At 33.5% G+C, this 24,143-nt stretch overlaps 1 long non-coding RNA gene across 1 annotated transcript in view; it reads right to left on the reverse strand.

The window, feature by feature from the left end:
- LOC146994961 (uncharacterized) overlaps positions 1-22,864 on the reverse strand; it is a 151,411-nt gene extending 128,547 nt beyond the window's left edge. The window contains exon 1 of the long non-coding RNA XR_015043672.1: positions 22,560-22,864. This is a non-coding gene — a long non-coding RNA (uncharacterized LOC146994961). The remainder of the gene's footprint in view (positions 1-22,559) is intronic.
- Between the last annotated feature and the right edge of the window lie 1,279 nt (positions 22,865-24,143).

Below are 24,143 nucleotides of genomic sequence, written 5' to 3' on the forward strand. Positions count from 1 at the left end.
TGCAATACCAATACTGAATAATGAGGTTTATTAAATTATCATTTTGTTTCTTTGACAACTTCGAATTCTCAACAAAATACAAAACAGTAATTTTTATGTGAACTTTATATGTTTGTTAACATAAATTATTTTCGTTTCGATGTTTTTGTGATTTCGGTCGCTGTGATTTTAACTCAGAAATAAAGAAGCTGTGTAGAGAAGTAAGAAATTTTAACCGACGATTTATTGCTTTAAACTGTGAAAACGGGTTGATATTTAATGATGAACAGTGTTTTCGAGAACATATATAATATATTATTCAGTTACATAATATTTCGTAGTATTTTCAGTATATCTGTCAATATAATGATCACTTTGTGTTGTTCCTAAGATATCATAATTAACGTATTCAAAATGATCAGTATTCCTATTGAATTTTAAATCAAAATTGCTACAAATATTTTCTTTTAATCACATTCGATGAATATTGTCAAATCTACTTGGCTTGAAATCAATTCTAATAATAAACAAAATAACTAAAAATAACTAAAACAAAAAATTAAAATCCACTGTTAAAAGCAGTGAAACTAGATGTACATGGACGAAAGTTATTTTATTTGATCTTGGCACTTTAGGTTGTGTTATATTGAGAAGTTTCGACACCAAGGTTAAATAGCTTTACTTCAGGGTACCATGTTATATCTAAAATTCCTATATTGTTAAATGTTAAATATGAAACTACTTGCCGTGAAAAGGTTTCTACTTCCTCTTAGGGAGGAAAACTAAACTCTTCAGAATTTGCCAACTAACAAAATTTTAGTGATCGTATAGTGAAACGTGTACAGCATTTTTGCGTTGTGAAAAAAAATGCATCCCGGGACCGCGCCGTGAGAGGATCGAAAACATAAGGAAAACATGTACAAGATATAAAGGAAAAGTTCATATTAAATATATAAAGAAAACATACTGTAACAGGTTCCAGATTAAATATCAGTTTATTCAATTACATCACAATAAGAAAAATCTTAACCTCATCTGAGAGTCTTTTCATTTAAATTCATAAAAAAAAAAAAAACTTAAGGTTTGTCTGGTAATTTAAAAGAAAGGAAAGGGAAACAATTTAAGGCCTGAGAGTTAAATTTTAGATTCGACGTTGTTTTTACTGCTAAGGACGTTTTTGAAAAACTTGCCTAAAGTTCAAACACACCAAAAAAAAAATAAAACTTATCTTGAGGGGACATCTTGAAGTGGAGGACTCGTATCTTATCAAGCGTTGATGTCGGCCGGGCTCATCTTGACACTGGTTCTAAAAATGTAGGCGCCAATTCCCACTGTAGAACAGAAACAGGAGCACTGCTGCCCAGGACGGCTATCCGCTTGGTCCTGAAAGTCCTATGTTAACACGCAGGTAACTCGTTCAAATTTCGCCTCTTTACCAGCACGCCGCAAGGAAGAGGGTTTTCAGCTTCAGGTCAGAAACGTTTTTTTTCTAGGCAATTACGGCTCGCCTGTTCTTACTCATCCCAAGAGCAAGCTTCACGAGTAACGTCCCAAGTAAGTTCCACCCGCCAGTCAGTAAGTGAGTCCTCTTAACCAAAACGCGGCCGGGGAGCATATTTGCCGCTCCCCGCCGGAAAACATCTCTCGTAGTCAATTACATTTATCTCCTTCAAGCCAGTTTTCAAGAGCAACGTCCACACGTCCAGCAAGCCCGAAAGTCAGCGAGTCCAAGAGTAAGTGAGTCTCGCCTCTTAACCAAACGCGGCCGGGGAGCATAGTTGCCGCTCCCCGCCGGAAAACATCTCTCTTCGTAATTACATTTTGTCCAGCAAGCCCGTAAGTCCAGCAAGTCCGAAAATCAGCGAGTCAGTCAGAGAGTGAGCCAAAAAGTGAATCCAACTCGAATTTTCCTTCGTATCCTTCACAAACCGGGCTCCCACTATGGCTTCACCTATCGCCCCCTTAATTATGGCAAAACCTTCGTTTTCAACTCCAGAATGCGGAAATAAGGGTGATCGCGCATGCGCGCCCTTCTTCACTTAGCCAACAACCGGACCCTCAATCGCCAAAACCTGAATGACTTACATTGAAAGACAAGTAGCAACCTTTGACCTTTCTGTCACGCACTTTCCTCTCTTAAGGTCAACTAACAATGAAAATTCTTTCTCGAACATTCTAAAGGACAAAGCGCGCGAAATCATGACTTGGCAAAAATTGCCTCCCTTTCCCTGCTTCTTTCACAAAGAATAAAAGTTTGTACAAGATTTGCAAATAAAAGAAAATAAATAACATTCATTTAAACTAAATAATATTTCCAGAAGCATCTGTTTTTCCCCAAAATTAAAGCCTTAAAATAAATAATTCATAATCAAATAAAAATTAAGATTTCCATAAATCATAAAATCATTCACATAGTTTTTATAACGCTATCAGATAATTTCTCTACATAACAGTTGTTATTAAACAAGAGAATTCGTTTCAAAAACGTATGCATTGAATTCATATGCGATGCATAGAATACTGGGTTTTACTTTCCTAAGCGTGTTCATGTATTGCTGATACCTTTGGAAGTGCAGTTTATCCATCGCTATTTGAAGGAGAGTGTTTTATTTATTCTTCCATACAATCCATTCAAATGCACGCATATCCCTTGATAAGTTAAGAGTTATTTGGCATTTAATAAGCATATTAAGTAAGGTTTCGTACAAAACAGACACAGCTTTGAATGAATTTAAAATACGGTTTCCTATATTCACTATGTATTAGCATATTAAATAACACTAATTAAATTATTGCAACGATTATGGATAAATCAAATTTTAGCAGCAAATTTTAATAGTTCCAAATTTTAACATATGCAGTGTGTCTCAAAAGGGGATTGCCAAACTTAACATGCTAGTCTGCCATATAATGACAAATAAAATTTAAGTAGGAACGTGTGTCCGAAAATCCGAAAGGCAACCACTAAAGGGCAATGTTCACAGGGTCATGCGAGAGTGAGAAGTGTGATCATTTCAGGCGAGGACTTTGCAGAATGATGAATTGGCTGAGTACTAATTCAGTTCTTTATGGACATTCTGTGGAAAGAGTGCTGCCGAATCTATTGATTGGCATTCCAGCAGCTATACGCCGAAACTTCTGGTTTCAGCATGATGGAGAACCTGCACATTTTAGTAGCACTATTTGGGATAGGATATATCTTGATCGATATTCGATAGAATATATGGCCACCGCGATTCTCCGACCTGACTTCTCTGGATTTATGCTTCTGGGTTTACATGAAATTCATGGTATATGAGATAACCGTAACATCGGACATAGATCTCGTCGCCAGGATCGTGGAAGCGGCGGCAGGTGTCCGTGAACCTCCTGCTCAATTTGAACGGGTCCCTGAACCCACGCGTCGACGTTGTGAAGCATGCAGTTTGGCAAATGGAAGGAAATTTGAACATCTTCTATGATTTAACTATGTTCTTTAATAAATGACATAGTAATATCTCTTTTAACATCCTTTGATTCTTCCCCTCTACGCTTACGAACACTGCCGTCTAGCGGTCGCCGTTTGCAATTTCGGACACAAGTTTCTATGTAAATTTTATTTACCAAGGTATCACAGACCAGTATGTTGACACTTTGAGACCCTATATTCTAAGAATAATTACGTCTGGAAATAAAGCTCTTAACAACTATTCAGAACTTGGGTTCTATTATATTCGTGATGTTTTCTATGCTAAAAAAATTAAATTTCACACAAAAGTGTAAAGGAGAAGCGACAGCTCAGAAATTATTTTCGAAAGGTAAAAATACACATTATAAGCTCCTAAATAAATAAAAATGTAGGTAAATAAATGAAAACGACATCCTCTTAATTTACATAAGTTACGTATTTATCTATAGCCCTTTCCATTATATTCTATGCATTTATGTTTGATGACTTGTTTTCTATTGCATAATTGGGTGCCTGAAATACTTATACACCACCATCAATAAATTATGCAATATGAGTAAGCGGTTTCTAATTTTCATTGTTAAATACATATGTAGTTAATGTTTTCTTGCACTTCTGAAATACTTTATTTTTGAACTAATAATTTTTCCGTTTTAGCTACAGTTTAATTCTAACATACCGACCTATACTCACATCTTTAAAAGAAACACAGTTTACCAATTTCTCTTTTATACTGTATATGTTGTTTAACTGCCTCCGTATTACATCCGCAGGTAAACCATGCACTACATTTTCGCTGATGTGCCTGTAAATGTGCCTTTCTCGCTCAGAGAGTGTTAAAGTACGAAAACATGCTTTTTAATACTATGTATAATGTATCAAGTCAATATGCTTTTGATATAGTATATAATATACCAAGTCAACATGCTTTTGATATATATAATATACCAAGTCAATTTTAAATTCGAAGTAGTTATTAGATATTGAACATTGTCTAGACGGATTAGGTCCGAAGTTAAGGCGTCATATTTTAAACGGCTGCCAAATTCATGGTAAACTTTAATAATAAGCTTGATTTTTGCGAAATAAAAACTCAGATGTGTTCCTTAAATATAAAAATACATTTAAATACATGGCTTGGGTACAGGATTTCTTTAATGAGACCTTCTTTGTGATAGCTGTGGATAAGTATATTAGAAAATCTTTCCTGAACATGACAAAATAATCAGATATGTGCTTACATGTATGCCCAAAATAAATTATATAACATTAGGCTCAAAGCCAATGTTAAATATGATATTTCAAAAAATTATATCAAATATGTTTATTCAAAACTGATAATAATTCTGAAATTAATTTTCTTGTGCTCTAATAATCTTTGTCTTTGTAATATGCAGGTTGTTTCATATTGAATGGTATAAAAAGTAAGTATGCCTGTGAAAGCTGTTGTTACTTTATTTTCATAGATCAAATTTTCAGTGAAATTGTAGTCACCCTAGTTCCCATAGATGCTCTATGTGTGCTCCTCTGGTGACACGGCAAATATCTATGCGGTATTTCAGTTCCTCCCACATTCGTAATAGAGTAACCTTTGTATTGATTCGAGCACTTTGGTTATCCGTTGCTTTATTTGTTGTAAGTCCTGGGAAAATTAAGGCATGGACACTTGATTGTTAACAAAACCCTATAGAAAAAAACCATAAGAGATTAGAGCTCAGTGTCCAGGAAAGCAATGTCATATCGTTTGACTCAGTGCGGCCAATCCAGAGATAGGGTAGAGTATCGTTCATGTACAGACGTACGTTTTTACGCCAATATGGTCGAACATCATCTTTCTGCAGAAAGAATCCAGGAGCCTTTTCCTCCAGCCGAGGGAACAACCGCTCTGTTAGCAAATCTCGGTAAATGCCCTCGCTAATTTATTTTTACACGAAGAAAAGAGGACCAAAAACACACTTGTTGGAAATGATGCAGAAGAGAATCACGTTCATGTTCTGTTACACCACGTGGATTTCCATGCCCAAATCGTAAATTATGGCGATTAACTTTGACAGAAACGTCAACAGGGGCTTCATCCATAAACATACGTCTATTCGCGAAACCATCTACCTCCAACATGTTTTGCAAATTCTCACAGAGAGTTCACTAAACGACTTGTTGGAAGGATTTTAAAACCACAAACATAAGTCTGAAACGATCTGAAATGAGTGTGGCCGGAGTTGTAGACGTTTGTGTAACACACGGCACGCCGTTATACGAAGCATATTGAGTTCAGAACTCTCCCCAATGCGTTAATTTCATAGATTTTGTGGAAAAAACGTTTCACGAATTTTTTCAAACACTTCGGATTTGGCGGTTAGCCCTGAGCTGATTTTCTTACGCAAGCAGCCCGTGTCTTGAAACTACTTTGTTGATACATTAGGAGTTTGGAATTAATTTGGAAGCAGGAAAGATGAAAAATGAGCAACCGCTTTCGCCGGGAATCGAACCGCGGACCTCTGGAATACGCGCCCAAATTGCGGACCATCACACCAAGAAGGCGGGAGAAATACCTTATAACTTCACACACCGTTCGATGTTGTGATGACGCGAATCCTTACCAAATTTCACTCGAAAATGTCTCTGAATGACGACAAATGTTGATGTTTGGGTGTATTCCAACACACAGAACGTTTTCGTTTTCATGGGATGGCGCTATTTCGATTAAAAAATGCATATAGCCGCGATTTCGTAAGCGGAAGATTTTTCGCTCTTCCGAGGTAAAACATGCATAATTATAGTTTCAGAATTAATTCGTTTCAGCTTAATAAATCAATTTCATACTTATAACATGCTATCCTTTTTGTGCCGTTCAATTTTGAAACACCTTGCATACAGTAGTAATTTTCAGATCATTAATTTCTGAAATTAACGTACATCCGTTAACATAATTTCAAATGAGATTTTGACCGCGAGCAGTCATTAGTGCATTTTCAGTATAATTTAATGCTTTATTATTTCATAACCGTCATTATTTCGTAACCGAAAGAAGCTAAAACTACGACACCAGAGAAAACTCATGTAACAGAGAGGCTACTTTATGAACAGTTTCCATTTAAGAAGTATCAAAATGCGAACAGTTAGATCTAAGAATCCTTAATAATGATAAAGTTAATGAATAAATGTTACAGAAAAATTTCTACAGAATTTTTCAAAAGAAACAATTGGCAGACACAATAAACGTAAAAAAAATACTTTTTTTTTGAATAAATTCTTTATTTATTATAACTACCAGAATTGTCATATGCATAGTTTACAACAAAAGTATAATAATTTGGAAGCTTTAGTTTCTTGTAATATGTATTTTCGAAGAACATAAGATGGATACATTTTTAAAAATATGTTTTAAGATCTTTGTAAACATAATGCTGCCAGATATTTGTTATGCACTTATATTTAATCTCTCTTCATTTAGAATTTTCAGTCAATAAAATTCATTAAAAATGACGTAGATGACAGCGACGGTCCAAATTCTTGGTAGTCTCTTAACAATTCATCTCTTTTCTTTGTTTTCCTTCAAAACATTTAAACATGGGTATTTTTACTTCCTCGTACGAAGTAAAAAGGAAGTATTGTAATCGCGAAAAACTTCAGGCATCGTATTTCAACGAAAATATCCATTTTGACCCATATCGAATGCAATTTAACGATATTTTTGCCTGACATCCGTACGCAAGGACAGAATAAAGGACTCTTTTCTCCCCAAAAAATTATAAAATTGATTTAAAATGAATTCTGAAGAGAAATTTTCGTGGCGTGTATGCTACATACATATATATCTCGCATAACTCAAAAACGAGCGGCCTCAGAACGTGAAATTTTGTATATAGGACAGCTATAGCATGTAGATATGCACCTCGTATTTTGGTTGCACAGCCGCACCAAAAGTATATAAATATAAGTATATATATATTCGCTCTGTTACTCGGCTCAGTGATCTTAGTTTCTTTATTTTTATATGTTTATAAATTGTACAATTTTTGCTTTAAAAATGATTGAATTATTTTGTTTTTATCTTCCGGTTAAGGATTTTATGCCTTTAGTAAATCTGGGTGCAATACTTTTAGAATTATCAGCAATTTAAAAGCTATTTAAGTGCAGTTAAGCCTAATTTTTAACTAACATGGCGGACATATTTGTTTACATTTGAAACAGCAGAATATTAAGTTTGTTACCAATCTAGAGAGACTAAGCTTCGCAACAACAAAGATAAAGCCTTCATTTATTATTGCGCTCTCACTGAATTCGAGCCGTTGTAGTTTGGGCGTCACTTGCTGAGTCTTAAGCTTTATTTTGAAGCAGAAAACATGTAGAATCAGTAAATCTCTCACCAAGATTCAAACTGCCAGGCCTCCCGATTCCTATCCGGACGTGCTTCCAGTTACACCTTAAAGGCACGCAATGAGAAAGGAAAACAGTTTCTTATATCCTGAATCAAAATCAGTTTTTCCTTTATTAGAAAACAGTTTTCGTATAAGGAAACTTCTCCTTTAATGTGACAAAGCAGAAAAGAAGCACACTAACCTGAAGAACAGAATTCGGAAAATTCAGCTTAATTTTTAAATTTAAAATTATAGCTAAAGAAGATTGAATTTTCTTTCCTTTTGATACTAAGTTGTACTCCCAGCTTTGTTTTTCGTTCCTGAATATATTAAACACACTCTTTTATTTATTATATAACTTCGCTTTTATCGATTAGGCATCAAATGCATAAATCTGCAAATTACAATCAATAAATTATGGCAATTATTGCAGAACAAGATAAAAAGCTTTTATGCTTTTTTCTTTCAGGGATGATAAATACATTTTCCTTTGGCAACAACTAAATTCTTTTTCATTTAGGGATAAGCCCCTCAGGGATTCATTCCCAAGGCAAGTGATTAAATACCTTGTCCACTCCAAGAAACAAGTGGCACAGCGTAGTGTTCACTGACTGATCTCTCGCTACTGCTCAAAGTGACCGCTGATGAGCTGAGTCATCACTGCAATTCCTTCTTTGGGAGCCTCTTCACCGCTTCGACCACCCCCTTCTTTCTTGACGGCGACAGCTGACAAATGGATTAATTCGGAGAAGGATGTTGGAAGATGTTTGTGCTTAGGACAAATAACGGTAATTTATTAGCGTCTTAGCAGAACTGGTTCTAAGCTTGGGGAAATGTGTGCCATTCAGTGGTATTTACATTTATATATCCCACTGGATAAACATGTCATACAATGCGAATAACACGAGAGCTATATCATCTGCTTGAGAGAATATATGTGAAAATTAAAAATTTTTATAATATTAAGTTAACCTGGAAGACATCTGGGCATACCATTCTTCATTTAATATGGAAATCCTGCAAGGAGATGATTTTGTCGCTAAATTCGTGATCTCAAAAATAATGAAAAATAAAATTATAACTTTAAGTTAAAAATCAATGGCAATTTTCTTGTCAGCACTGATCTGTTATAGCAGTTACTCGATGTATTATTCGAATAATACACGTTTGCTTCTCAAAACCCATATGCATAAACGCTATCCTGGAGCTTAGTTATACTGTAAGAGAAGTTACCTGCATTATCACGGAATTTTACATTGCAAAATAATAGAAAATGTAAGCAAAGAAATTGAACTAAATGGCGAGTAAATCATTGGTACTATCAGATTGAGAGGTCTTAAAAAATTATGTTGAGAGAAGGGCTTGAAGCTTAAAATTTGAATTGAAACCAAGCCATGGACTTATCAGAAATGTAATTTTAGAGAATGGTAAAGACTATAAATTATAAATAGTGGCATGAAGATTATTTGTTTAGTCGACTAAAGAAATAGTTTTGTAAAGCATGTGTTCTTCAGCGTAACTACGTTTACATGTTCGTATACATTCAAATTTTGTTCTTGCCATTATATTTATGTTGCTTGTGCGTTTACGTGCTTCATAAAAATTCATAAATAGGTTCTGAATTTTGCTATTAAACACATAAGTAGTAGTGTTTATCCTATGTATATATTCTGGTATTATTTTATTGAGAAATACTTTGTTTAACCATTATGTAAATGATTTTATTATGAGAAATGGACTAACAACTACAATCCTGTGGCAACCCAGTTTAAATTTAATTAACACCACAAAAATAGTCATTTTGGCCTGACAAGAGCGAATAAGGAAAATACATATTTTGAATCAGATTTCTGTGTTAATTAAAGGTAACATTACTGGTTACAATTCCCTTTTTAAAAAATCTGTTTAATTTAATTTATTTTTGAGTAAATGTGACATAAATTAGAAATATATGGCACTGAAATTCAGAAAAGAGCCAATAAGAATAAGACAGAGTTTAACTTGAGTGTGTCTGCTAATACAACTTAAGAGTACTTGTCACAACTGCTCTTTTTACTTCTTTGTATGAAGTAAATTGTAATCACTAAAAATTTCGGGTATCACATTTTAACGAAAATATCCATTTTGACCATTATCGAATGCAATTTAACGATGTTTTTCGTGACATCTGTACGTAAGAACAGAACAAAGACCTCGTTTTCACCAAACGGATTATAAAATGGATTTAAAATGGATTCAGAAAAGATTATTTTCGCTGTACGTATGCAGGTATGTATCTCGCATAACTCGCAAACGAGAAGCTTCAGGGGTATCAGAAACCTCTATACCGACAATGTTAAATTGGCTATTTTCGATGTACCTTTTCTCAAAATCTGCTGTAGATACAAACTTGAAATTTTTTCTGTAATTAAAGTATATCTATCTGATTATACTGAAATGAGCTTTTGAAGCATTTTGAATTTTAGAGTAATTTACAGAATATTTTGTTAGGCATAATAAAATTTAGCACTTTTCTCGAAAAAAAAAATTAAATCTTTTATTCTAAGTTTATCACAAAAAGCTCATTTCAGTAAATATTAGGAAACCTAATAAATAAGCCATAAAAATTTAGATACCTGTAAGCAATAGTTCCTGAGAAAAGGTACATCGAGTATAAAAAAATTACGTTTGGAGAAAAACGCGTTTTTATGTAAAACTCCTCATTGATCAAAGCAGTCGATGACATATTAAAACTAGATTATTTTACATTTCTAATTTTCATAGAGATTAAATAATGGTATTTTTAGAAAGATAAAAGTGTAGAGAATTTGAAAATGCAAAAATCCGAAATCACAATTTTTTGAAGATTTTGGTGTTTCAACACCCCTTCAGAACGTCGAAATTTGTATACCGAACTTCTATAAGATGTATCTGTGTACATCCCTTCTTGGTTGCAATCGGCCGTATCAAAAGTATATATATGCATATACCCACTCTGTTACTCGGCTCGGTGAACTCAATTTTTTAGTCTTATATGTTGGTAAATTCTGCACTTTTTTCTTTTAAAAATGGTAGAAATATGTTATTCTTATCTTTCGGTTAAGTTTTTATGGCTTTAGTTAATCAGCATGCAATAGTTATATAATTATCAGCAATTTAAATGCTGTTTAAGTGCTGCAAAACCTAATTTGTTTTTACCATAGCAGCTATATTTGCTGACATTTAAAACAGCAGAATAGTGAATCAAGTCAGTTTCTGCATCTTCAATGTTTTTCTGCCAACCGGTACCAAAATTAAACTTTCAGTTTTGTGCACCGAAAAATCTGTCTTGTTGTCTGCTGGCCGAATTGCTTGTTTTTGCTTAGAAATTCTAATTTTAATTGTAAAAATTGTTCTTTCGTTGTTTCAATGAATGAGTAATCTATCTTTAATGAAATGCAGCAAAAATGCGTGTAATTTAATATTCCGTACAAGGAAGTCATGCGACACCCGCATCCATTTTTTTTTCTTTCAGAAATCTGGTCAGTTGTACAAACTTTTGAGTGACCACGAGATTAATTAGGAAAATATTGCATATGAATTTTCAAAAAAAATTTCAAGTGCTCATTGACAATACAAACTCATAATTTTATACATTATCTGTTAGTTGTAATTTATTATCTAGTAATAATAAGTTGAAAATTACAATGGACTAATTGTAATAATTAGCTTATAATTTAGGGAGTAAATTTCTTAGTTACGTAATGCATTTTTATTATTGACTTTTAATGCAAAACTGAAATCTGATATTTATTCTTTATTGTTCTTTACTAATTAATAATGATTCACATAAATATGACTTTTCTCGTTAATGAAATAAATGTAATAACATGAGAAAATACATATTAGCCAGGCCCCGGAATTTGATGACTTAACTGAAAATGCTCTTAAGAATGGCCAGAAATTGCAATTAAAATGAGAAAATTCCTTTAAAAGATAAATGTCCTCCAAAAAAAAGGACCACCAAAAAAATAAATAAATAAATAAAATAATAATATAAAAATGACATAACTGACAAACATTGCAAATAGATTAAAAATCAACTAATTACACATATCTATCAAGTGAATTTTATTTTTGTTTTCGAAAAGTACGGTCACCAAACGTGCGTCTTTTGCGTTTATGGCATTTCTAATTCGACATTTCCGTTTTCAAAATGAAAAGCTACAAGGTCATTCAACAAATTATCCTGAACTGTAGCATCTGAACAAAAAAACAAAAAAAAAAAAAGTAGAGGGAATTTTAGCAAGTAAGAAAGAATTGAACCCAGTGTGTATCTGTAGAAGAGTATCTGTAGAATAGATTTTTCCTCTCTGCATGTAATCCTATGGAAATAAGCATGCGCAAAAAGCCTTAAAGCGCTAAGAAATACCGGTATGAAATAACTCTTAGAAGTGACACCCAGACCTTGTAGAAAACGCTTGCCGTGAACATGATAAACAGGATTAATGGATTACGTAATCAGCTTTCTATGAATATAATATACTTTCTTAACAAAAGTGAACTCACAGAAGTTGAGACAGTCCTATCTGATGAGTAATTTTACGTTTCAGTTTAATTACTAGAATATGCCTTAAAATGCTCTGAAATGCCAAAAAGGTACCCTTGAAAGCTCCCGAAATGCTCTAAAAACGTTTTAAAAAATGCTTTAAGGGGACTCATACACCTTAAAATTCATAAGTTCTTCGAATATGCGACTGTTGCAAGAATCGGGATAACTTATTTATTTTAAAAGATATTACTTCCAACTTTTGCAGCTGACTACATAATATAGCTGCTTTCTGAAATAGTAATCAGAAAGTTTGTGTTGCCACAAATATTTTTATAATTTAATCCGCTTTGTGACAACATTTTTCGTCAAGTTTCCACCTTGCGCGCAAAATTTAAAACATTCTGTTGCATAATTTAATTCCATATTATAACATTATATAACTTTTATAACATTTGGAAAATACTGTGAACCTCAAATTCTAAGAATGTCGTGTTAAATTTTTATTTTATTTGAAGTTGAGTTTATAAAATGTATTTTATTAATAAAATCTGTAATGTTTTCGTGCATAAATTTTTTTAATACTAAAATATTCATCAAATTTTTGGTTCACTTAAAAAATAGTGTATATCTAAAGAATTCCATGAAATTTCAAGTACGTACCATTAGCCATTTTTAAAATATCATGCGCGCAAGGTGGAAACATGACGAAATATTTTGTCACAAAGCGGATTAAATTACAAAAATATTTGTGGCAACACAAACTATCTAGTTACTAGTTTCTAAAGCAGCTATATTATGTAGTCAGCTGTAAAAATGTAGAAGTAATTGCTTTTAAAATAAATAAAATATCCCAATTCTTGCGACAGTCACATATTCGAAGATCATAAGGGGTTTAAGGTGTATGGGCCCCCTTAAATTAGAAAAATACTCAAAAAATGTATATGTCATATATATCTAGTCCTTGATAATAAAGCTTCAAGAAGTAAATAAATGTTTTATTTATTGATCAATAAGACATCTGGAATTTAAAAAAACATTTTAAATTTATCCATAGACTATGTTCATTAAGCTACTCAACGAATTTAGTTAGGTGGTATAACTAAAGCATTTTCTACAAAAACTTTTAATAGATTTTAACATGGAAATCTGAGATTCTGGATATCCAAAAGGCGACACCATTACGGAAATGAAGCGTGTGACAGCAAGTATGACTTGAAAGGAAACAATGCAAGCCATCTGAGTCATCCGGAGTCGTCCTGTCGGCTTTGTCATGGGAGAAGACAAATCTGACAGACGCAAGCTCCTCCTTCGTCATTGCAAATCCTTCTACCTATTAAAGTCTAGAAAATTAATGTTATTGTTAAAACTTCAGGATATAAATGATGGCTCAGCATTTCCATGCCATAAAACTTTAAAATACAGAATATTCAAAATGTTAATACTATATAACGTTTATAATTATTTCAATTGCCTAATGTAATAAGAAACTTTTGTAAAATCCACAAGCTATGAAAGAGAGTTAATATTTCACGATTTGACTGTTGAATTTAGTTAGAAAATCACATTTTTATATTCATTATTCTCTATTATGGAAGTGTACTTAATCAATGGCATTCTTTACAGATTTTAGTTAAAATTAAATGATTATATAAACACTTCAAGGAATTTCTTTTATTGCAAGATGGCAAAATGGTAGTATTGAACTCAATGTAATTTAAATAATACGATGATTCCCTAATTATAAGCGCTCATTATATTCCTCTTCATTTTGATTTACGCCAGCCGAATTAAATGTCTTTTTTTATTAACGCATTATTGAAAGTTTTTCTTATATATTTAGACTGTTCCCATGCCGCAAAGACACTATACATTTACAAACATCCATGCCTTCTCCGGGATTTGAACCCGTGCCCTTCGGCACTGCAGTAGACTCCGTTAACCACTGTACCGTCTGAGGGTATCTCTCGTGTGTTTTTCCATAATCAAATATTAAACCAAAATCAATTAGTAACTCGTTAAAACACTCGGTAAATCAGTTACCCACTCGGTAAAACGGCCTGAATTCATGATTAGTTTTAATGGTTTTGTTCCTGTGTGAATGCGAAACAGTTTTCCTTAGAAAGTCATCCACGGAGAAATCCTTCTCTGAAACAGTATATTCTAGATTTCTGTTAATTCTAATTTAATTATAAACCATTAAAAGCTCTTTAATACATAAATACTATTGTCTGGTTATAGCGTCATCGTTTTGAACGAATTCGCTATAAAAGATCCTTTCTGAAATAAATTAACATTATTTTCATTCGCGCAGTTTTTTTCCTAAAAATTCTAAGAATTTTCTAAAACTGTGAAAATTTTGAAGCTTGTGTGCTTGTTTTAGTAATTTGCTTGTAGTTAAAGACCTGTGCCTATTGTTAGCCTGTCAAAAAGCACAGATCTTCCTATTAATGAAATCGCTGTTAAAAATGGCTTTGGGAAAGTTTTCCACAAATATTCAGCACGTCATTTTCAGACTGACAGCATTTTTTCAAGTGCACTTTAAATTAGCTTATCGATTATTGCAGTCATTGGACGGAATACATTTGTATCATAGTCAATGTCTTGTCCTCTTCGGCTAACATATAAATTTCTGTACTTAAACCATTGCCATACACAGTGCATCAACTTATGTGCCCTTTAAACGTTTTATCGAGTTATAAAAAAATTTAATATCAATATTTAGCTCTGATTTGATTAAAAAATGTACCAATTAACATATCCAGTCTAGTCTGGGTGATAGCGAAAATGCATTTGCATGCATTTTACACAGTATATGGGCAACCATGAAGATGTATCATAAACAATTAACAAAGAATTTACCCGTTCCAGCCAGTAAGATTAAGACAACCACAAATTCGTACAGTAAATTTCATATCCTTATTGAGCAACAGAAGAAAGTTCAAAGGGCATTCCTTTTAGGCTCCCTTTCTGGGCTTGCATGTTATAAAAAAATAAGCAAAAAATAATAAAAATTAAAAGCAAAAAATATAAATCTAATACCAAAAACTAATAAAAATAACAAAACATAAATTTAATAACAAAAAATAATAAAAACTAATGAAACATAAATTTACTGAACAATTTTTTTAAGCTTTTGTTTATATTCTTCGTCTAATTGTTGTATTTCAGTTATCCACATACAAATATTTATGTTATGATTATATTCTATGCTGAATACTATGCAGAGAAATGTGAGGTTGTCGATCGAGAAAAACATGCTTTTAAAAGGTGTCAGTAGAAGAAAAAGCTTGGTAATCCCTGTTCTAGTATGTTTATATGTGGATTTGAGCAACATCCGCTTAATATCCAAAACGGCCTTACATTAAATAGTAGTTTAAAAGCAGGTGAGTGAGTGAGTGCACCGCTATGATGGCTTCCGACCACGGACATGAACTAAACGGAATTATATACCATCACGGCGGGGAAGACTCCAAAATAACAAGATTGAATACTACATACTAATATCAGTTTTTACATATTGATAACTGCAGGCACTAAGCGTTATTCTGGTTATCTGCTTTAAGTTCTGAACATTGAATATATGCCTAAATGCTAAGACAACTAATAAAAACTATTTATTTAGCGTATAATGCATTGAAATAATAAAACGTTAAAGGTAGTTGTAATGAGTAAACATTTCAAACAGCCAACGGATGCAAATTAAATCCGATTCCTCTAGTCAATCAAGGGAATTTATTTTGAAGAAGAAGGGGTATTAATCTTTATCCATCAAAACTTAATTGCATGCCATGCGCCAGTCTTTTGAAAGAGATATGTACTTAAGCTTAAGTTCTTGAAGGAATTTGCCTTAATCCTAAAGTGAAATTTATTCAGAACTATAGCTACATATAGCTTTATATTTCACCAGGTAAATAACTGGAGGCGGAACTGTCGCTTTCGAAGTCATTAGTTACCAAGGGAGCAAACAAAAGGATTTGGAGAAAGGATTACGCGCAACATCATGCCCTAATCTTTTACCCCACGAAGAATAATAGATACAAAAATAAATATGCCCATACTGCTGTCTTTTAAGATGCAGCTAACGTTGTTTGTAAAAGCGAAAAAAATGTAGAAAATTCTAAATGTTGAATTAAGGTAAGGAAAACCATTGCAAAAATTAACTTGAATTAATTACTTTAAGTATATGTTTTAAATAAAATACAGTTTTCTTCTATGAAGAATTTAACATTGCGCATAAATAATTAAAAATCTGTTATGTTTGCATTTTAGAATAAATGTGCGCGCCTGTACTACATTTTAGTTTGTCGATGATCACGTCTTTTATGATGATTCATGTTTCGATCTGCATTCTGATTTATGCTCGCGCGGACAAAGCTGTTTGCATAGATATATCAATCAAACGTTGAAACGTAGTCGCTAATATAAATTCCATTGACTCTCAGCAATGTATAAGTACATTTATTTGTTAAAGCAATTAACAGTAAGTAACAGAAGTCTATGAATTGTGAATAAATTTACTAGATTATAGTTTCACTGTTTAAACACTATTTTCTTTCTCGGTTGACGGGAAAAAAATGGCAAAATAAATCAAAGAATAGAAAGAATAGAAACCTCCATATATACAAAGAAAACATTTCGAGACTGTTCTATATAAATCATCAAAAGCAAATTTTATAGCGCCATCTATTGGGAAAAAGTTTAACCAAGAGTAACTAACAACAGCTGACGAAAAGGTTTCTCTTACTCGTGCCAGTTCTTGCTTCTTATTATATGATAAATCTCGTTAATTTGTTTTAGAATTTAGTTTTTTGGTATGTTCTTTTATTAAATATTTATTTGTTATTTGAATGTTCTTACATTTAGCTTATATACAAGCGTGTGCAAAATGACCAGAGTTTTGCACATTATGTGGAATTTCTAAAAAACTAAGGGACAGATTTTAATTAAAAAATGTGTTTATAAAAAAGAAAGAGAATTACTGTTAAAAAGTCATTTTATGTAGGCATGATTAACCGTAAACCTCATAGAACTGTGATGAAGAAAATCCACGATATCGAACTGAAAATGAGTCTAATGTGGGGTACGGTCCTCTCTCAAAACCAGACAGGTCACGCAGCGTAACGGCATACTGAACAGAAAGCAGTTGAGGTGTCCTTGTGACAGTCGATCCTACTCCTGTAGAAAGGCAATTTACAATTACAGGATGTTTCTCGCCGGGGGATAAAGAAACGGAATTGCTCTTTCGAGAACGTCCCAAACATGCTGTATAGGATTAAAGTCAGGAGATTTAACTGGCTAGTCCATGTGGCTAATATCCTGATTTTCAAGGTAATCTTCAACCAGCTGACCCCTATGCAAACTAGGGATGTCATTCATTAACAGAAACCCAGGACCAACTTAACCCCAGAAAATTTGAACATAGGTCTCTAAGATCTCCTCTCTACATTTCATAACAGTCAGAGAGCCTTTTTCAAACACATGCAGGGGTGTGCGGCCGTCCAACATAATGTCTGCTCAAACTAGCTCCACCACCGTGATGATCCTTTTCTCTGGTGAAGAAATGACGGTATCGTATTCCAGGCTCTTTCCAGATACACACAAATCGGTGCCCAGGCTAAATCTCAATCGGTCTGTCAAAAGTGCGGCGATCCACTGGAGTCTAGTCCAAGGCGCATGCTGTCTGCACCATACTAAATGCGCAGGCTTGTGTGCTGCAGTGAGCAGGACGTAAGAAGCAAGTCGTTTGGAATATAGCTCTATCTCATAATGCCTTACGCAACTGTAGACCGTGAACTAGGCTTCCATTGACAGCATACAAGCCATATGAAAGCTGTGAAGTTGCAGGAGTCTTATGTCATTGCTCTGAAAGTGCCAAATAATGATTCTCCTTCGTCTCTGTGGTTCTTGGTCGACCTTGTTCATGTTTCTTTTATATGAATCCAGTGTCCTGAAACTGATTCGACAAATTTTAGAGGACAATGTGCGATACATCGAGTTGTGTAAATTATGTAAAGTAGACATTTTCTGCCAACAGTCTGCAAAAAGAAAGGAAATAAAAACATAATCCGTATGTTGATTAAATCGTAAAATATTTTATCTGTTCGAAAAAAGAGATTATGACTTCAAGCGCCCCGCTCAAAGAAGAATTTTCAATATTTCAACGAAAGCATCTATAATCAGCTTTTACCTTCATTCAAAGTAATGTGCAAAAATATTCGACTGAGATTTACGAGATATGCAGTTAATGATCCCTTCCTTTCTAGGATTTAAATTTTCACTTTTAAAAACGTCTTTTTTATTGCAACCAAGTTTGGATTTTAATACTTTACTTAAATTATTTTGCATTTTATTGATGACTCTAATACAGTCTGAGCACTTAAAGTACAGTTAATCATTCAATCAGGGCAACCATATTTGCAACATATTAAAGAGTTTAAGTAAACCTCCTGAATTATTACTCACGTGTTTTCCTTTATATATTTCACTTTAGTATACTACTGCATTTCATTTTAGCAACTTTTATAATTCTTTAGGACAATTAAATTCTTTATAAAGGCAAAAGGATGCTATTTATATATAAACTAATAATTCTTTAACAAATTGAATAATTATTTAAATTAAATTTTCCAACCAACGTACTTGTGCCCTATTCAACGTTCAACACTTGATTTCAGTCCTCACCGATCTGTCTTGAATAATCGTTATTATGTAGTAATATTGATGTCAACTCCGCGAGCATATATGAGAGAGCTTAAATATTTTGATTGCTCAATGATCTTTCTTAGATTGATTTCATTTGCTCTCATTTTGAAAAACATTGCTCATAAACGTTAAATGTTGATCAGATTGATTGCATCCATTCCTTTCTCTTCGTCATTTTCTCTTCATGTTTCTCAACCTTACTTATCCAAATGCTGATGTCGCTGCTAACGCTTCTTGTATCCTCTGTTTATAAATCTGCAGCTACTGTACAGCCACCTAGCCCTTGTATGACCATGTATCTTATTTAAATGTACAACCACCTATCCCTTGTATGACCATGTATCTTACTTAACTGTACAGCCACTTAGACATTGTATGGCCATACAATGTCTAAGTGATTACATGGCCATACAATGTCTAAGTGATTACATGGCCATACAATGTCTAAGTGGCTGAACAGTCTTACCTAAATTCCTGCATTCTTCAACAAGTAGTGGAGCACGAGGGGCATGCTCTTGCTTACTGTACACCCACCTAGCCCTTGTATGGCCATGTATCTTATCTAAATTTCTGAATTCTTCAACAAGTAGTGGAGGACGAGGGATATGCACCTGCTTACTGTACAGCCACCTAGCCCTTATATGATCCTTACTGTACAGCGACCTAGCCCTTGTATGGCCCTGTATCTTACCTAAATTCTTGAATTCTTCAACAGGTAGTGGAGGACGAGAGGCATGCACCTGCTTACCTCTCATAGAGGCCAGGTGCCCCTGTCCTCCGTCACCTGCGACTGCTAGTGCTGAATGTAATAACTCAAGTAACAATGAATTATAACTAAAGTAAACAATAATCAAAGTAGGCAACTCGTATATGAAAGCTCAGTCACCTCATAATATCTTAAAACTTAACACTAGAACAGTTAGCTGAATGCAATTTATAAAACTAGATAATAATAATATATCCTTTAGCATTCTATTGATTGATTTATTGAAATCTTGAAATTTAAAATTTTAAACATGTCAAATAATAACTTACATGTTTTCTTAATAAAAATGTTAAGACTTCGAATTGTAATTTAAAATACTTTAAAATACAATCCATCCACAGTTTTAACACAAAGAATAATTAAATTAAATATTTTAATTCCAAAGTTTTAAGATATCGAATTAGTATATGTGTGTTAACAGTTCTTATAAGCTTTGCGAATAAACATTCCAGAAGAGCAACAAGGAACCAATAGTTTGGAACATTATTTACAACTCCGAACAGTAACAAATTTTCCAAATCCTAAATACAAATAGTACAGCAAATATAAACAAATATTTAGTAATATTTAACATTCTGGAAACGTAAACATTGATCTATTGACTGCGTTTCGGCGCACTCATGTTTTCCTTAACTCCTTTTCTAATATAAGATATCAGACCAACAGATCATCAATCATATATAAATATCGGACTTTACATACTATATAGTAACCACTATTAAAGAAAACGCAAAAAGAAAACCTAATTTGCTTATTATTTATCGCATAATTATGAAATAGTGTACCAAAGTTTAAACGCTCTACTTTACGATATTACGCTAAATATCAGTAACAATATACACTTAAATCATTATAACACTATCGATATTTTATTAATTTATGAACAGTTATTAGCATATTATTTATAAGATACTTCAGTTGATAAAAAATGGCGCACGGTGACTGAAAATAACAATCATTCCTTAAAACAATTTCATTAAAAACAGTTAGATGATAACATCTTGCTCGAGAAATGTTAATGAAGGTTAACGTAATACAAGTCTAATTCTCTCGTATTCATTAAAACGTATCATGTCTCAGACATATGCAAATCAAATATCTCTAGCAGATGAATATTAGTTTACAGATGATAATAAGCCAAATGAACAAAGTTTGCCGGTTTTTCCTGTCTGTTTGCAGCATTCCGCAAATGCAGTTGAAGAGAAATTCTCTAAAGAAAATCTCATCTCAACAACTCTCCTCGGTTAATGTTGATTCTTAAAGTAGACAGACAGCGCAAGAATTACAAGAAGCATAAGGTAGAAGTCGAAATGCAGTTGAGGGAAGCAGAAACTCAAGAATTTTAGTACCATATCAAGCACCAGAGAATAAAGTCTGCTCTCGCTATATAATCAGTGTATTCATTATGAACAAGAAGGTATTAAGCTTTAATTAATGGAACTTAGGAAAGCACAGCGGCGAGACAGCAGCCTCCTCAGAACGTTCACGGATGGCCACTTTAATTTTCACTCCGAGGTTATTGAGTAGCTTCGTCTGTAATGCATGTTTAACGTTATAGTTAATGCCGAGAATACAGAGTCATCTAGTTACTGATAGTAAATCTGCATGTAATAATGCCGGAAAGTCCTTGAATTTATAGTGATATATATATATATATTTTAGCATCTGCTACTGCAAATTTATTCGTCAAGTATTCATAGAAACTGATAGAGGCTATGTTTTTCATTGACTTAGAGAAATAAATAATGAATAATGATAGAATGTCTATAATTAAGTAATAATGCAATATTGATGCTTAATAATATCTATAAATGAATCGCTTTGTAAAGATATTAGATATTTGTCCATACAGGAAAAAAATCAACAATGCCTCTGCCAGGATTCGAACACCGGACCTTCTCATTACTAGCTGGACGTGCTGTCACTTAGACTACGAAAGCATTTGGTAAAGAGGGGCAAAATTACTTACATTCTTCTCCACTTATTAAGTGAGTGGAATATGGAGATTGAGTGGCTAAATCCAAGTAATGACGAATTATCTTCGACCACATTTTAGTTCAGGCACTAGCCCATCGAGTCACCAGTGTTTATCCAAGTAGAAAACACGAAACATAAACAAGCTCTCGCCGAGATTAGAACTACGGATTCCCTGACTACTAGCTGGAATTGCTTTCAATCACACCCCAAGGACATACGTTAAAGATAAAAAGACTCTTTCATCCCCCCCCACCCAATAAACGGCGACTGGGAAGACAAGGACACGGTCGTCAACCCCTGGTAGGTACGAATTATGATCCAACGTATTTTAGTTTCACCGTCACTTCTAGATTCATTTAGAATTCTTTTACAAGCCTTTGCATATGAAGAGTGAATGGTTCTCGCGGGGATTCGAAGTCCCGGCCTACCGATTGTTAGCTGGACGTGCTTCCAATTACGCCACAGACACGTCGTAAGGGTGGAGAATATACTTCGCATTCTTCTCCACTTAAAGGGCCACTGGAAAGGCGGGAAACCAGTCGCCAAATAATGGTGACTTACGAATTATCGTCTTCCATATTTTAGTTTGGGAGCTATTTCTAAGGTAATTAGATAGTACTTAAGCAAAACGGCATGAGCAATTAGCGACTCCCTTACCACGATCATAATACCGAACCTTCCAACTGCTAGACGAACATACTTCCAATTGCATTATGAAGGCGCTCGGTAATAAAGAAGAATATTCCCGTAAGGTGACCATTAACGTTCACAGGTTTACACTATGAAATTTAATTATTATAATAAAATACCACTTACATGCTCAGATGAAAAGGTCCAAATTTTTTTCTTGCTAAATATCGATTCTTTTAAATAGTATGTTGTAGTAGTAGTAGGAGGAGGAGACAGCGGTGGGCATGGTGGCCACCTTGACAAGATTTGAAAACGCTTTATTGCACTAGAGTACTGCCAAGAATGCATTCCAGAAAGCAAAGTGGTAGGAAAGAAGGAGAGGCACGTGACCTCAGATAAGCTCGCAACAAGCTTTCTGAACGTGATATGTACAACATGAAAAAAATAAACTTAACAGAAAACGTTTAAAAAAGAATTTGCAGTGCCTTGAAACTGTGCCTCTAACCTCACCTACTACTGCATATGGAATAAAAACTAGGGTATCGCTGCTATGTAATATATTATACCTGAAACGTTGACCTGGGTGTGGCAGGAATTAGATAATCGTCTAGACGTCTATCGTGCGACGAACGCTGTCCACATTGAAAGCTTGCATGCTTCAAAATTTTGAAGGGGCTTTCTTCTGCACAGTTATTTCTGTTCACCAGCAAAAGTAAATACATTATTTTACATTTTGGAAACTAACGGCGTTTACCTTATCAATCACTTTAGATACAATCGGTGACATACAAAAAATTGTTTTATGTTAAAAATTAGATATCCCTGAAATAGAGATAAAAAAGAAAGAATTCTTATAATTAATACGTTTATCATATCTTTATCAGAACGCACGTCTGTTAATAACTACTAACTTTAACTGCACCGAGTATTTTAATAATATTTTTTTTTGTCATGATAGCAATATTATTGTAACACAACATCTAAATTAAGTGTATACACTATAAATATTCCACAAGACATTCGTCTCAAACTCATATGGCATTAGGGGCAGTCTGAAAAGAGCTGAAGGGATAGAATATTTTTTTAATCAAAAAGAGAATTTTTATTAACAAAGTAACAATATTTTTAATAAAGTTTTAGTTTCGCTCGGAAAGTGTTTATCAAAACACATATATAAACAATATATAATCATATATATGCGATAGCAGAGGGGGGGGAAATCAAATTTGTGTTTGTTTTCTGTCTGAAATTAATAAGTTATACGTAGGATATTTTCGTCTGTTGCACTGTAAAATTCAAATATATTGGCATTGATATATTAAGCTCTTTTTTATATATTAAACGCTCTCTTCCCCACTGGCGGGCTTTAGCCATTATAGGCGTTGACCTAAACTATGAATAGCTCTAGCCATTTATAGGTGTAAGCCGGAAACGGTAGTCACTTTATTATGGAGGTAACCTAATAGGTGGGTTATCGTTGCCTCCTGTGAAAGGGAAGACAATTTAAATCTATGCCTTCGCCGGCATTCGAACCGGATGCTTTGGGTACGGCAGTCAGAGTCACTACGCACTCTCCCGTCTGGGCGGTACGAAATGTTAAGTTCTTAGTGTGACATTTCTTTCAAATAATTCAAGTATGTTTAATAAATCATTAAATAAATTTAATGATTAGTTTTACATAATGGATAAGCACAATTTAAATTAAAAATAAATAAATTATAAAATTGTTTTAAGTTTTTAGAGAAAATTTATCAAATTTGACAAAACTTG

The sequence above is a fragment of the Stegodyphus dumicola genome, chromosome 10 (assembly GCF_044657685.1).
Source record: "Stegodyphus dumicola isolate Sdum_Otavi_A_Nest chromosome 10, ASM4465768v1".
Lineage (NCBI taxonomy): Eukaryota > Metazoa > Arthropoda > Arachnida > Araneae > Eresidae > Stegodyphus > Stegodyphus dumicola.